The sequence below is a fragment of the Tachypleus tridentatus genome, chromosome 9 (genome assembly GCF_004210375.1).
Source record: "Tachypleus tridentatus isolate NWPU-2018 chromosome 9, ASM421037v1, whole genome shotgun sequence".
NCBI classification, from domain to species: domain Eukaryota; kingdom Metazoa; phylum Arthropoda; class Merostomata; order Xiphosura; family Limulidae; genus Tachypleus; species Tachypleus tridentatus.
In genome coordinates this window covers 44922584-44936540 of record NC_134833.1, presented here as the reverse complement: position 1 = coordinate 44936540, position 13957 = coordinate 44922584, and the positions used below count along the sequence as shown (strand labels likewise).

At 35.9% G+C, this 13957-nt stretch overlaps 1 protein-coding gene across 1 annotated transcript in view; it reads left to right on the top strand.

Annotated features, from left to right (window-relative positions):
* The first annotated feature begins 5469 nt into the window (after positions 1-5469).
* The window catches only part of LOC143225173 (fasciclin-2-like), a 117034-nt gene continuing 108546 nt past the window's right edge, over positions 5470-13957 (top strand). The window contains exon 1 of the mRNA XM_076454132.1: positions 5470-5562. The gene's annotated coding sequence lies outside the window, so the exon portion shown is untranslated. The remainder of the gene's footprint in view (positions 5563-13957) is intronic.

Sequence of the window (13957 nt, the reverse complement as noted above, 5' to 3'; positions counted from 1 at the left end):
TTACACATTTTATTACAACTATATTAAATAAAAACTTTTTTATTTAATTTATTTCACAGATTGGGCATGGATAAAAATCAAGCAATGGCTGAGGCCTTTTATTTAGAAATGATAAGGGAAATCACTTCTTTGATTAATAATAATTAAAAAGAATTATTTTTACTGTATATTTGTTTCACTCTAAGTTAACAATTCTCATTTTTATGTTAAAAATTCTCACTTGATGTTCACAAAAATGAAAAGTTTACTCTAAACTCTTTTGTTAAAAAAGTCTCACTTTGAACTTTCAACCCTGTAAGCACATTATTTACTTATACTTTAATACTTATTTAAATTTTTAAAAAGTTTTATTCTAGAGTTTTTAATTGCAAAGTCTTTGATCAAGTCCTCAAAACAAATTTGGCGTAACAAATCCGTTTCTATACAGAGACAAGGCATCTAGCCTGTCTTGTCGCATAGTTGTTCTGCTAGGATGTTTAATATGCTTGAGTTGAAAAAGTGAACGCTGAGCTGTGCAATTTGTACCCATTAATGTTAAAAATATACGCAATGCATTGTCTACGTTTGGAAACGCACACTCAATTTTATCTTCTGAAATTATTTTATAAAGTTCAGCATAGCTGAATCTGTTTTTACAGTTTTTGTTGCACTGAACTTATAGCGCACATGAGTGAAACTGCTGAAGCTCAGCAGAAAGATTATTGTCCAAGACTTCTGGATAAGCATCAATTAGCTTTTGGGAACACTGAGAACACCTTTCAGTTTCAGCAGATGAAGTGGCATCATTTGGCTCATCACTTAGGAAAGAAAATCTGTTTGCAATTTCTTTGTACATCCCTCCTCTTCTCATCGGGGTTTATAGTTTGTCAACAATTGTGTAAAAGGTGGTGATACAAAATTTATCTATGGCATTCAGATCTACTTCTTGTGCATCTCCGTCATTGAGTACCTTCTTTCTGACACGTTTGTGAATTTGAGCTCCATTTGAATCAAGATATGGTAGTATTTTCTTTGCAACTGATTTTCAAAGTCGTCCCTTAAAGTGCCTAGTTGGTCAGGTAATGTGTGTGTGTTTTTTTTTCTTATAGTAAAGCCACATCGGGATATCTGCTGAGCCCACCGAGTGGAATCGAACCCCTGATTTTAGCGTTGTAAATCCGTAGACATACTGCTGTACCAGCGGGGGGGGGCGTCAGCTAATGACCCGTACAGACCTGCAGGTTTTTAAGTTCACATCCTCATTTTGCAGAACTTGACTTGCTTTATGAAACTTTTACAAAATATCATCCCACATGATCAACATAAAAACAAATTCTGGCATCTAAGTTTGAAAAATTCACGTAAGTACTGCAATACCTGGTTTGCCATTTCCTCACTGGTATGGCTTTTCAGTTCCAAAAGGTTAAAAAGTGTTCAGTAGACTGCCCATCTTTTAAGTATCGAGTACAACACTTAACTGATCTATATGTGATAGATCTGGCTCGAGTCAACAGACAAACTAAAATAATCAGAAGAATTTACTTCATCAACAATGAATACGTGAACCTTCTGAGCCATTAGTTCAATGAGTTCTTCACAGGTGGTTTTGGACAAGTAAGAAGGATTTCCTTTTCCAGACTTTCTATATTTCGAAATGTGTCCTGCTAAAAATGAAACAAACTGACTTATGAGCTTAAGTATTCTTTAAAAAATTCCCATTCTGCAGTGAACCAAAATTCCTATCTGTTCCTCAACAAGCCAGGCCACATTGAGTTAACGTACGAATAACACCTATACTCTTCAAAAAAAGAAACGCAAAAGGCAAAATTTGAGACATATTGTTAACAAGTTTATTCCGGGTAGTTCTGTATGGCATGTGTGAAACTTTGCACATTCACTGCTGAACATCCAAAGTCTGCAAAGGCAAAGTCCACGCTCACTAGTTGAAGTTTAACGTCACTCAACGTCAATAACGAGTATGCCCCCCGTGAGCATCAATAACTGCTTGGCATCTCCTGCCCATGGAAGCGATTAGATGACGAATCACATCCTGTGGAATGGCTGTCCACTCAGCCTGCAAAGCTGCTGCAAGCTGAGGTAGAGTCTGCGGTTGAGGTTGTCGCCATCGCAGACGTTGGTCCAACTCGTCCCAAAGATGTTCGATGGGGTTTAAATCTGGTGATCTGGAGGGTCAGAGAAGAACGTTGATGTTGTGGTGTCTCAAGAAGACAGTGGTGAGTCGGGCTGTGTGAGGACGGGCATTGTCATGTTGAAAAACGTCGTTGACGTTCACCATGATGGGTCGCACATGGGGCCTAAGAATCTCGTCGACGGTTGCGTGCGGTCTGATCGGAAATCCTACGCAGCCCTGGTATGATTGAGGCAGTAGACGTCGCAGTGGTGGTCCTATCCCGAAGGTGACGTAACCGAATGTAACGATCTTGTGCAGGCGTGGTCACACGAGGTCTACCAGATCGTGGACGGTAACAAGTTGATCCATGTTGTTGGTGACGATTCCATAGCCTTGTGATGGTGCTTGGGTGGACATTCACATCTCTGGCAACATCTGATCGAGATTCGCCTGCTACCAAGCGACCAATGGCGTTGTTGCATTGTGCTTCAGTCAGTCTTGGCGTTACTGTATTGCGTGTCGGTGGCTTAACACTGAGCTATGGAAACCGAGAACCCGTCACTTTTATATGGATTTTGCACATGTTGCACTTGCAGAACATGCAGATCTCTCAAACAAATTTATTGGACACGAATGCGTTTTGGCGAAAAATCCGATGTTTTCTTCTGTTTTTCAAAGTGCACAACTTTTATTGTCATTTTCGTCTGACAATCAGTGTCTCAACACGTGTAACATCACATACTCTGAGCTTGTAACGTTATTACATATATTTCTCTTTAAAATAACAAAAATATCCCTTTTGCGTTTCTTTTTTTGAAGAGTATATTACACGCTCCAAAACATGTTCCCAGTAATTGCACTCTTCTTTAATTTGTTTTTCCAATTATTGTCGCAAGCCTAAACCTGCGAGTAAGTACGCTAGCATAAAGTCTCGGTGAGTAGTGCTTCATTCATGATGATTAAGTATAATAGTATTTCGCCAGTCACTGAACCCTTCTCTTTCAACAAAACGCAAGGAAAATTTAGGGGCAAAAAGTTTACAAACAAAGCAGTAAACTGACCCTGTTGATGGTGAATACAATAACCACTCTTTCTTGTATTGCTCACCACTGGCTTTTACCCCAAACAAAAGATTTTGCGAACAGTATTTCATTGGTTTGCCACTATTGAAAGTCTGGCAAAATTTGCCAAATGGCCTATTGTGGTGTTGACAGTCAGCGAGTCCACAAGCAATCCAATAAGTCACATCATCATCAGATAAATCGAGCCACAACCCTGGATCTTTTGTTTTAGTTTCTTCATCTTTTGTAGACTGAAGTATTTTACCACAATCCAGTAGATTTTCATTTTCAGTAGTTATTTCAATTTCAGGCTGTTTTGTAGAGCAACTTGCATCAACATTAATACTAGAGATATCAGGATAATTTACAGGCAAAGTGAGATCAGTTGTAAGACTAGTGCCAGTTGAGCCAGCCTGTGACATCTCAGCGTCATGCTGTTCTAACCATAAAGTGGACAAAGTGGTACTTGTAGGTGTGGAGCTTGGTTCAACTTCAATCATGTTAGAGTGAGATGCAGTATAAGTGACTTTTGATGATGGAGATGGGTTTCGATTTGGAATATCACGTTGTGTAAGTTGAGTGAAAAAAATTATTCAGCTTTCCAGTCTTGACCACTAAATCCAAAGTTTTGTGTTGGTTCTTTTTTGCCAGTTTTCTCTTTTGTGCACTACTTAATTGAACACGTTTTATCTTCAAGTCTGAAAAATACAGAAACAAAAATAATAAAAAACACAAAAGAATATGGATCATATACAGTTATAATGATTACAAAAAACACCGAAGTTCATGAAGAAAAATGTTGGTAAGATAGTCAAACATACTAAACTCTAGGTCTATATTTAGATAAAGCCTGTCAAAAGGTTATCCTAGGACCTAGGTTCATCAGCACATAAACATTAATTCATAAATACCTTTATAGATTTGCTGCATTCTGATTGACTAAAAACCATTCGAGACTTGCTTCAATCCATTTTAGGAGAATTAGCATTCAGTATTGCAAAAGTTTCATTAAGGTTGTTGCTATTGTAGTTGTATGCCAGAAACAATGTCAATGGTAATATTTAAAATCCATTGTGAACCAAAAAGTATTCCAAAACAATTTGTGATCAACAATACATACTGTACTAACCTATATACACAATGATCATTCTGTACTGGTACACATACATAACATATAATCAATTGTAAACTGTATTGCACATTGAACTACTAAATACTGGGTTAGGTCTAAGCTAAAGTACCTTAATCCTAATCAAATATCTAAATAATGAGTTGTAACCTTAACTTTGAATCCAGTTTTGATCTGGGGACATTAGATGAGCCAACAAACCATACATCAATAAAATAGGCATATGTCTGAAACTTTATCTGCATGCGTGGATGCGAAGGCAAATTCAAAACGATGGCCTTAAATTGGGAATAGTCCACTTCATTTTTCCAGGCTACAGAAGCATTTCCGATGTACCTACACTAAACTACAGGGTCGCCCGTAAGTCCCTACCCATCCATATGTTATTATGTTATATTCAATTACGCATGTATTATAAATTTGTTTCTTTTTTTTCAGAGAAATATGGCCGATGTAAGCCCATTTACACTTGAAGAGCGTATTGTGACAAGTACGTGGGTACGTGAGCGCAAGAATACTGGTGACACCCTGGATACAATAACTGGCAAATTTAGAAAAAGATTCAATAAGGATCCACCAACACGAAAAACGATGTCAAATTGGGTGAGCGGCATTTGGAACAATAACCCCTGCTATGTTGAGGAAATGTCTTACAGAACATGGTGTCGCATAATATTACGCAGCGAGAATGAGAGACAGCACACAGACACACCAGATACATATGGTATATGGATGGATAGGGACTTACAGGCCACCCTGTGGTTACAGTATTTTAGGCCTAACGTTATTGTCAGTCGGTTCTCAGATAATAATACTAACGTTAGGCCCAATGCTAACACACTGCAACTGAAATCACTAATCAGTGATGTCGAGAAAATCCACTTGTAGAGAAATATATATGCAATTGAGAAAATATTTTACGTAGAAGAGCGAACAACGTTTCAGTACTAGCCTTGCTCACATAAACTTGTTCAATTCATGCACTTTTTCAGACATTCCTAAATTGAATTTGTTGATTTGTCGGTTCTTTACAGTATCTTTGTATGACCACGGTGCCACAGTACTGTACTACTACTGTACTAAATAATATAACCAGAAGGCTGGGCCGAGGAATTATGACGTCAGGATAGGATTAAGGAATGTGTGTGTTTTCTCACAGTAAAGCCACATCGCGCTTTCTGCTGAGCCCACCGAGGAGAATCAAGCCCTGATTTTAGCATTGTACCAGCGTTGTACCAGTGGGAGGCGGGATCAAAAAAGAAGTAAGGTGAATATAATTGTGATCTCCATTTTTGGGTCTAAAAATGGCACATTTGACAAAATTTTGTTGGTTATTTATACATTGCTAAGTGGAATTCCTTTCTAAATTTTTTCTTGGTATGATAAATTTCAACACACGTACTCACACATAAAGGAGTTTTTTATTGTTTTTTTACAGCAAGTTGTTTGAAGCCAAAAACATTACGGCTCAGGAAAGCTTCAATAAGAAACACACTTATAAAAATATTACAAAACATACATGAATAATGCAATACCAACGCAAATAGAACTAAAACAAACAAAACAATAACCCAAATATAGCATATGAAAACAGAAGCAATAAAACCATAAAACTAGCCTGTCTCTGTACATATCTGTCACCATTTCGTTTGACTTATGTTTCTGTGGTATTACACTCTTATTTTTCTGTAGATGTGACTGAATAAAGCAGTACAAGGTAAAACAAAACAGTTCCACTGCGTATAATTTCTTATAAATAGCCACATCAGAAGGAATGGTTGAGAAAAATATTTCATCTTCAAGGTCAGACATCATAACATACGATCATCTTTTACCTGAAGTGTTATCAACATTTTGTGCTGCTCTTTACAGTAATCTTTCGCAAATCAATGATATCTTACTTCAGATACATAGTTTAGTAGTTTCTTGAAACTTTTGTCGCTCACAGAGCCAAATAAAACGTTTTTTTTAACAATGCAGAGTAAAGTCGAACACGACAGATTTTTTTTTTACAAAAAATCGATTAAACTTGAGAGTGGCAATCAAAGAGTTAAGGGCATGATAGCTGGGAGAAAAACTCTGTAGTTCCCCCCTTCCATTGATGCCCTAATCACGTACTTATTTTGCGTAATGGTTAATCCAGGGCTGGATGAAGGGTATTTATAATAAATTATATTTGTCATAAAACATTAATAAAATATGACTGTATATTTAGACATTACATTTGCTATTTGTTTCCTTAAGATTTTCACAAAGTATCACAAAAGAATACATTTTTTACTTTACAGCGCCCCTTCTGTAATCATCTGACCACTTCTAAAAGAGCTGCATAATTGCACGTTCAACGTTCCATTATCAATAAAGCAAACTATAAACCTTACAAAAAACAAACAAACAGTAAATACCATCTTTAGATCTTTTTCTTACTTCTTTTCTGTGGTCGTTTTCATATAAATTTAATCTTTCAACTGTGAAAAATTAATTCGATACTTCGGCTATTGACTATTTCCATAAAGCCGCTGCTAAAAATCCTGTACTTAAGCCTCTGCCTTAGCTAGCTTCTACGTCCTCTTCTTGGCCAAACTACACGTCTCACTATAACACCCTTATCCTCCAAGATTTTCATTTACTACCTTAGCTTATGTTGGTTTTCAATTCTTTGTTTCTAAACTTTATTATTGCCGTAGTCTAATTTTGTTTATTCACAACACAAATTTAAGAGCGATGACCTTAATCTTTGTCCATCCCTAATCGCGTACCTGAATTCCTGCAAGACAGAGAGAGAACAAACGCGTTCACATTTTACTGATAAGCACGCGCGCAAACGCAGTGTAAATAATAAGCCAAAACTCTACTCCTACCTTTGTCTACTATACACGAAAGGTTATAGTATTGACTGATAACGTATTTTGAAACCTTGTGAAAGTGTTATATGAAGATTTCGTGTTCGTTAGTTGCAGAAACTGGAACTTAGTTTTGCGTGATAGATCTAAAATGTATGATGTGACACAGATATATGTATTACTCTCACTAGTTGGATGTGGTAAGTAGAAATATCATCGATTTCATTGTTTATTAAGCTTCACATTTACCATATTTTCTCGCAAAGTCAATCAGTTCAGAGTAAGTAACTGTATATTTCAGTATTCCAATCAAGGCAACCATAGTCTTTAGGGCGATGGCGCAAGTAATAGTTTCATAAGCTCATTACTAATGTTAAAACTACAAGGTATTTGCCAGGGTGAGAAACTTACAAACTGTCGAGGTTTAATCTGAGCAATATTTTTGATATAGCACACTTAATTTATAGAAATTTTGACGAAAACAGTAGACTATTAAATCGTTAATCTCAGTACCGCCAAGTTTGCATTTTATTCTTTCTAATTATAAGCGTAGCGAAAAGAAAATGAGCCGTGTGTTTGTGTTTTCTTTTAGCAAAGCCACATCGGGCTATCAGCTGAGTCCATCGAGGGGAATCGAATCCCCTGATTTTAGCGTTGTATATCCGTAGACTTACCGCTGTACTTGCGTGTGGCGAAAATGAACTACTCTATAGTGCTAAAACTTACAAAAGTTGGTTAGAAATTTCATTTCAATATTTGTAGGTAAATTAAAGTATTTTAGAACAATAAAGTATGATCTTCTTTTCATCATAAGGACGTACGTTACAGAACAATGCTCAAATTAGTCATTTACAATAGATTAATATTGTATAAAATAAACGTAAACAAATCTTATAGTATAGGTACTTTTCAAACGCCAAATATCACCTCTAAGCTTTAATTAAATAAATTCTATGAATTAATAATAAGCCATGTCAAATAATGTTACTTTTAGTACTAATTTTAAGAGTGTGCAATGGCTGCATTCAAAATTATCTCTTTTAAACTGACTGGTTTACAGATGCCGAAAACAATCCTTGTGGTTGCAATACGTACTAGTAAAAGAAATTGTGGTGTAAAGTTTAATACAATAATGATTCAAAGAGAAGCAATACAACTGTCTGGGGATATGGAGAACATCGACCAGCGTCTACAAAAGTAATTATTATTTCTGGGCTTACTTTATTTGTAAACACTGTATTGTTTATTGTGTTCATTACAGATTAATTCCGAGAAAAAGAGTGGGTAATTCTACTTCAACCACACTGTTTTCCCGATATTCATTGCTGGCTATGAGTTTCATTCAACATCATTCTAACAATAAGCTTAAATATAAAACATTTCGGCCTCTATTATATTTATTGTATGCCAGCAAACCTGATGAGCTTTGGTATTGAACGAAATATATCGTTAGCAGTAGATATACCAGCATATTGTGCTTTATGTGGTATTATGCCCTATTCTTGCAGAGAAATCTGAAGGAATAGAATAAAGAACGTAATGTTTAAAAATGCATAAGCCGAGTGATATTGTTGTTTAACACATATAATTGTTCATATAAGATCGTTGCTGAATCACAGATCATAAAATAAAAAAATTATAATCTCGGGTCGAAGCGTGAATTATTAAAACATGAATAGAGAAAAACATGTCTATTCTATCATATTCAGTCTTCAAATACAATACATTACTGGCAAAAATGTTTCAATTTTGATACAATGGATGTAATCAGCAGAGCAGAATACTCAGCTTCGACAAGTAGACATGGGGATTTTCCCCTTGATTCCACAATATCTTATCATTGCACTGAGCACAGCAAAAGATCACTACCGAGTGATCGCTTTTTGATAATTGTAATTTCTCTAAGAAATGTCAAGGGAGAAAAATATTGAATTCAACTCAATTTATCCAACATGGTACAATGAACTCATACATTTATATGATATCGATATTAATATGTATATATTAGTTTGTTATAACCAAAAACGAACCTAAAAATAATTAAAAAACAAAAAAACGCTGCACTAATTGAAAGGATGCCTGGGTACAAGCTATAATGCGGGATATCAAATGTCTATTTGTTTTTGAATTTCGCGCAAAGCAACACTAGGGCTATCTGCACTAGTCGTCCCTAATTCATCAGTGTATGTTATGTTTTGGAATTTCGCACGAAGCTACACGAGGGCTATCTGTGCTAGCCGTCCCTAATTTAGCAGTGTAAGACTAGAGGGAAGGCAGCTAGTCATCACCACCCACCGCCAACTCTTGGGCTACTCTTTTACCAACGAAAAGTGGGATTGACCGTCACATTATAACGCCCCCACGGCTGGGAGAGCGAGCATGTTTGGCGCGACTCGGGCGCGAACCCGCGACCCTCAGATTACAAAACGCACGCCTTAACGTGCTAGGCCATGCCAGGCCCAACATTGTATGACTAGAGGGAAGGCAGCTAATCATCACCATCCACTGCCAACTCTGGGGCTACTCTTTTACCAACAAAGAGTGGGATTGACGTGTAATGCCCCCTCGACTAAAAAAGATAGCATGTTGGGTGCGGTGGGGATTCGAACCCCGACACTCAGATTCCAACTAGAGTGCCCTAATCGCCTGGCCATGCCGGGTTTGATATCAAATGTACCCTAGGTGTCGGAGGTGTTTGTGGAAGTAGGACCCACATTGTGGTGGAGATACACCGTCTATCAATCTTAACCTCCATTCGCCAGTCTCGCATAAAGAAATAACATAAATTAGAAATAGGAGAGTGAGATGTGGGTCCTCAAGCCCACAACGTTTCACCTTTATATCACCCTTCACTGCATGCAGACTGTTGTGGAAAGGTGTCTACTCTCCAAAGTAAAGAAGAAGAAAATTAACTGAAAAATAAAGTATTACTATTTGGGAGTAAGTAAGCTGAATAAATTTACCTCTTGAAATTAGCATTTCAGCCCCCGTTATGGTAGAAAGGCACTAATTGGTAGCACGGTAAACGATCATACAAGTATGAAAGATGTCATTCGGTTATGTAAATTAACTGGTATATATCCCAACCACCATCCATTTATTAAGTCTACAGTAACTATCATGCTCTAAACAAGTCTTTATATGCAACAAAGTGTGCATCTTCATAAAGTAGAACCAAGTTGTTAAATGACCTTATTCATAACTAAAAAACATTTATTAAAATTTTTACTAAAAGGCCCATCATCACTCTCTGCTGTTTAATATACAAGACTGTTCACTTTAAGAGTTATTATATAGTTTATTTATTATATTATTTAGTTTTCATATAACAATAGCTTAAAGCTAGCTATTTTAAAGTGATAGTTATGAGAGATAAATTTTGTTACACAACTGTACGAGTCGTATGTTGTGTGTATAGTATAACTGTTGTGCTGCACTTTTGTGGTATTGTTAACATCGTCTTACTTGAAGCTTCTTAACTTTTTCTTGTTGTGTGTAATATTGCTGTTACTATAGGGCTAGATGTTTCTAAATTTTTTTTGTCGTGTGTTATAAATATGTGCAAATGCAAAAAGTAAGTTGAACAAGTTAAAGTGAGTTTCACAGCTTGTAATGTAATAACGCAGATATAGGAGAATAATTTGTTTTGTCAAGGGGTGTTTTAAAGTGATTGAACCAGCTGTGTTTGCTTTGACGAAAAGGAAACAATTATTTAAAGCTCTAGGTACAAATGTGATACCCAGTAGTGTAACAAATTTTTGTATATACGGTTGAATTGTGTCGAATATATTATTTTAAAGCGATCAGATTGTGTGCTGTCCATTTATTGTTCAACTTTATCACCAATAATGTAAAGAATTTAGCTCTATCTAAATTTTACATACGCTAGCTTTCCAGGATTCTTTCGTAGTAAACAATAATAGAAGACGTGAACGATAGTAGAAACAAGTCTACATATGCACATTTCTAATGGCTCTAAGATAGTGTAGGGAAATAAGCACATTACATAATCATGTTGGCTAATTTGAATACCAGAAAGGTTAGCAACTTCAGCCAAAATATTGTGATCTTCAAGAGTCTGTTAAACAATAGCAAGATTTAAAGAAAAAAGAACACAGGCAAAGAAGAGTGGAAGAAAAACTACAACAAGAAAAGAGGGAGCTTGAAAATAGAGAGAATGAGAATACAAACTGAAAAAGAAGAAAAATCAAAGAAGAGAAAAGAGAGACTTGTAATAGAGAGAATAAGAGCATAAATTGAGATTGTCCAGCTTGCTCAAGGAAAATGAAAACATAGAAATCACAAAGGAGCTGGGCCCTTTGGTGATACTATTGACTATGGTAACACTGCATAGGATGGACTAACACGGCCACGTTTAAAGTAGTTTTGAAAGACTGGTAGACCCACCAACATGAGAACAATTCATTTTTACGTGATCAGTTGATATGCCACTGCTTCTAAAGGAGTGAGCATCAAAAGCTGCAAACAAGATGATCAAGCTGGCAAAACAATTTATGGGAATCCAGGGAGAAAGTATAATAAGTCCAAGAATAACCACTGAAAGTCAAAATCAGAGGTATCTCACAAGAAGGTAACAAGATAATTATATATTTATAGACGGCTGGTATGGGTAGAGAAAGCACTAGTACCAGACGTTTTTAAATATATAATTTTCTCTACAAGTGGGTTTTCTCGTCATCACGGAAGGTGACAAGAACATAACAAAGAAAAATGAAAAAGAAATGTTAAATTTGTTGGCAATATGCAAAGAAGAAGAATTTTCTAGGAATTTAGACAGGAGTAAAAGTGATTCCAGATATGTTATCAGTTCGTGCAGTGAATGATCTTTCTTCTAAGCTTCCTTCAATTTTTGTACACCTTAATTTAGAATGCCACTTTGCCAGACTTGTATAGACAATGCTCAGAAGAAAGTCGAGTACAAGACCAATGAGATGAAGGCTTACAAAACAGAGAGACAGAGAACAGTAATATACCGGATCTATCAAAGCAGTTCTACTTAGAAATCTAACCACATAAAAAGTAGTGTGAAGAACTTTTATAGCAAGAAGGCCAAGAATAAACGTTTCTAGGTCAAACAGAAGCTCTTTGTTTTGCTACCCACAGAACAACAACAAACTCAGCAAGCAGTGGAAAGTATTTTTTGATGTACAGGAAGTGGTCGGAATAATGGACTGTAACCTGAAAGTGGACGGGAAGACTACGATCTACGTCGCTATTCTGTTGAACAGATACTTCGAGGGGGAAGAAAATTTAAAAGATGTAGCTACTGAGCCACAGATGAGCATGGCAGTTATGACTTTCATAGGTACATAACGAGAAAATGGTAACTTTATCATAAAAGAGAAAGACCTATTAGGAGTAAAACCAATGAATTGAGATGAGACATACAAGAATGGCATCGTAAGTAAAAAACTGACTGCAAATCAAAAGAAAGACTTGCAAGAGCTACTGTGCAAGTATGCAAATGCTTTTGAGAGAGATCAGACAAAATTTAACTCTGTGTAAGTCGTATGTTGTGTATGTAGTTTAACCTTTAAACAGCGAGAATGTTGTAGGCATCATCATCAATTGATGAAAGCCGCCGTTTTAATGTAAAATGTTGTGCTACGCTTCTGTATTTTCGTTAACATCGTCTTCATTGAAGTTTCTAAGTTTTCTTGTTACGTGTAATACTGTTGTTACTAGAAGACTAGATTTTAAGATTTTTCAGTCGCGTTTATGAGTTGTTTAGCAATAACGAGAAAATTTTTAAAGTGAGTTTCATAGTTTGTATTGTAGTAGCAAGGATAGAGGAAAACAACCTGTCTTGTCAAAGGGTGTTGTAAAAGTCATTGAACCATCTTTGTAAGTTTTGACAAAAAAAGAGACAGTTATTTTAAAACTCTATAAACAACTGTGATACCCAAAGGTGCAACAAATGTTTGTACGCATGTTTGAACTATTTTGAATATATTATTTTAAAATAATTTGGTTATGTGCTATCCACTCATTTTTGGAATTTATCACCAAGAAGTCACAGACACCTACTTTAGATAATCCGGTCTCATGAAATTCTGACATCAGCCAACCTTTTATGTGTAACTTTTCATTTTGGTTGTACGTTGCTGTAAAAAAGCCATTTTTATCAGGTAGAAGCCTTTTCAAACTTTAAACCTAAAAGTTTAGTGAAAGTGCAGTACACACTTCAGAATAAAAAGCAATCTCTGGAATATTATATCAAGGTCATGACATTAAAATTATCTCCTTCTTATCCATTCTGTGGTATATTCTGGTAAAGTGTAATTTACGTGAGAACAACTGGATAAATTCACAAAGTAACAAGTAATTTAGTCAAAATACCTGATCAGGAATCGTTCTAAATATTGAAATAACTAAATATTTGAATAGTCATGAAAATGAATAAAACAGAGGGACTAGACTCAAAATGAAATATGAAAGGAAACTATTTATAGATATCACATTTAACACGAACATAGTGTGAAATGTGCTTTACCAGCACAAGACAATTAGTTTTACTGAATGTTATAATTTCAGTTAATCAGGCCAAAATCAGGGTATCAGACAAAAAAGAAAGACAACAAACAAACAATATTCCTTACTTTGCAAGAAACATATATACCCAGAATGACTAACATTGTTCATTCTCATTCAAACATAGTGAGGTTCTAGTCTTGAATTTGTTTGTTTGTTTGTTTTGGAATTTCGCACAAAGCTACTCGAGGGCTATCTGTGCTAGCCGTCCCTAATTTAGCAGTGTAAGACTAGAGGGAAGGCAGCTAGTCATCACCACCCA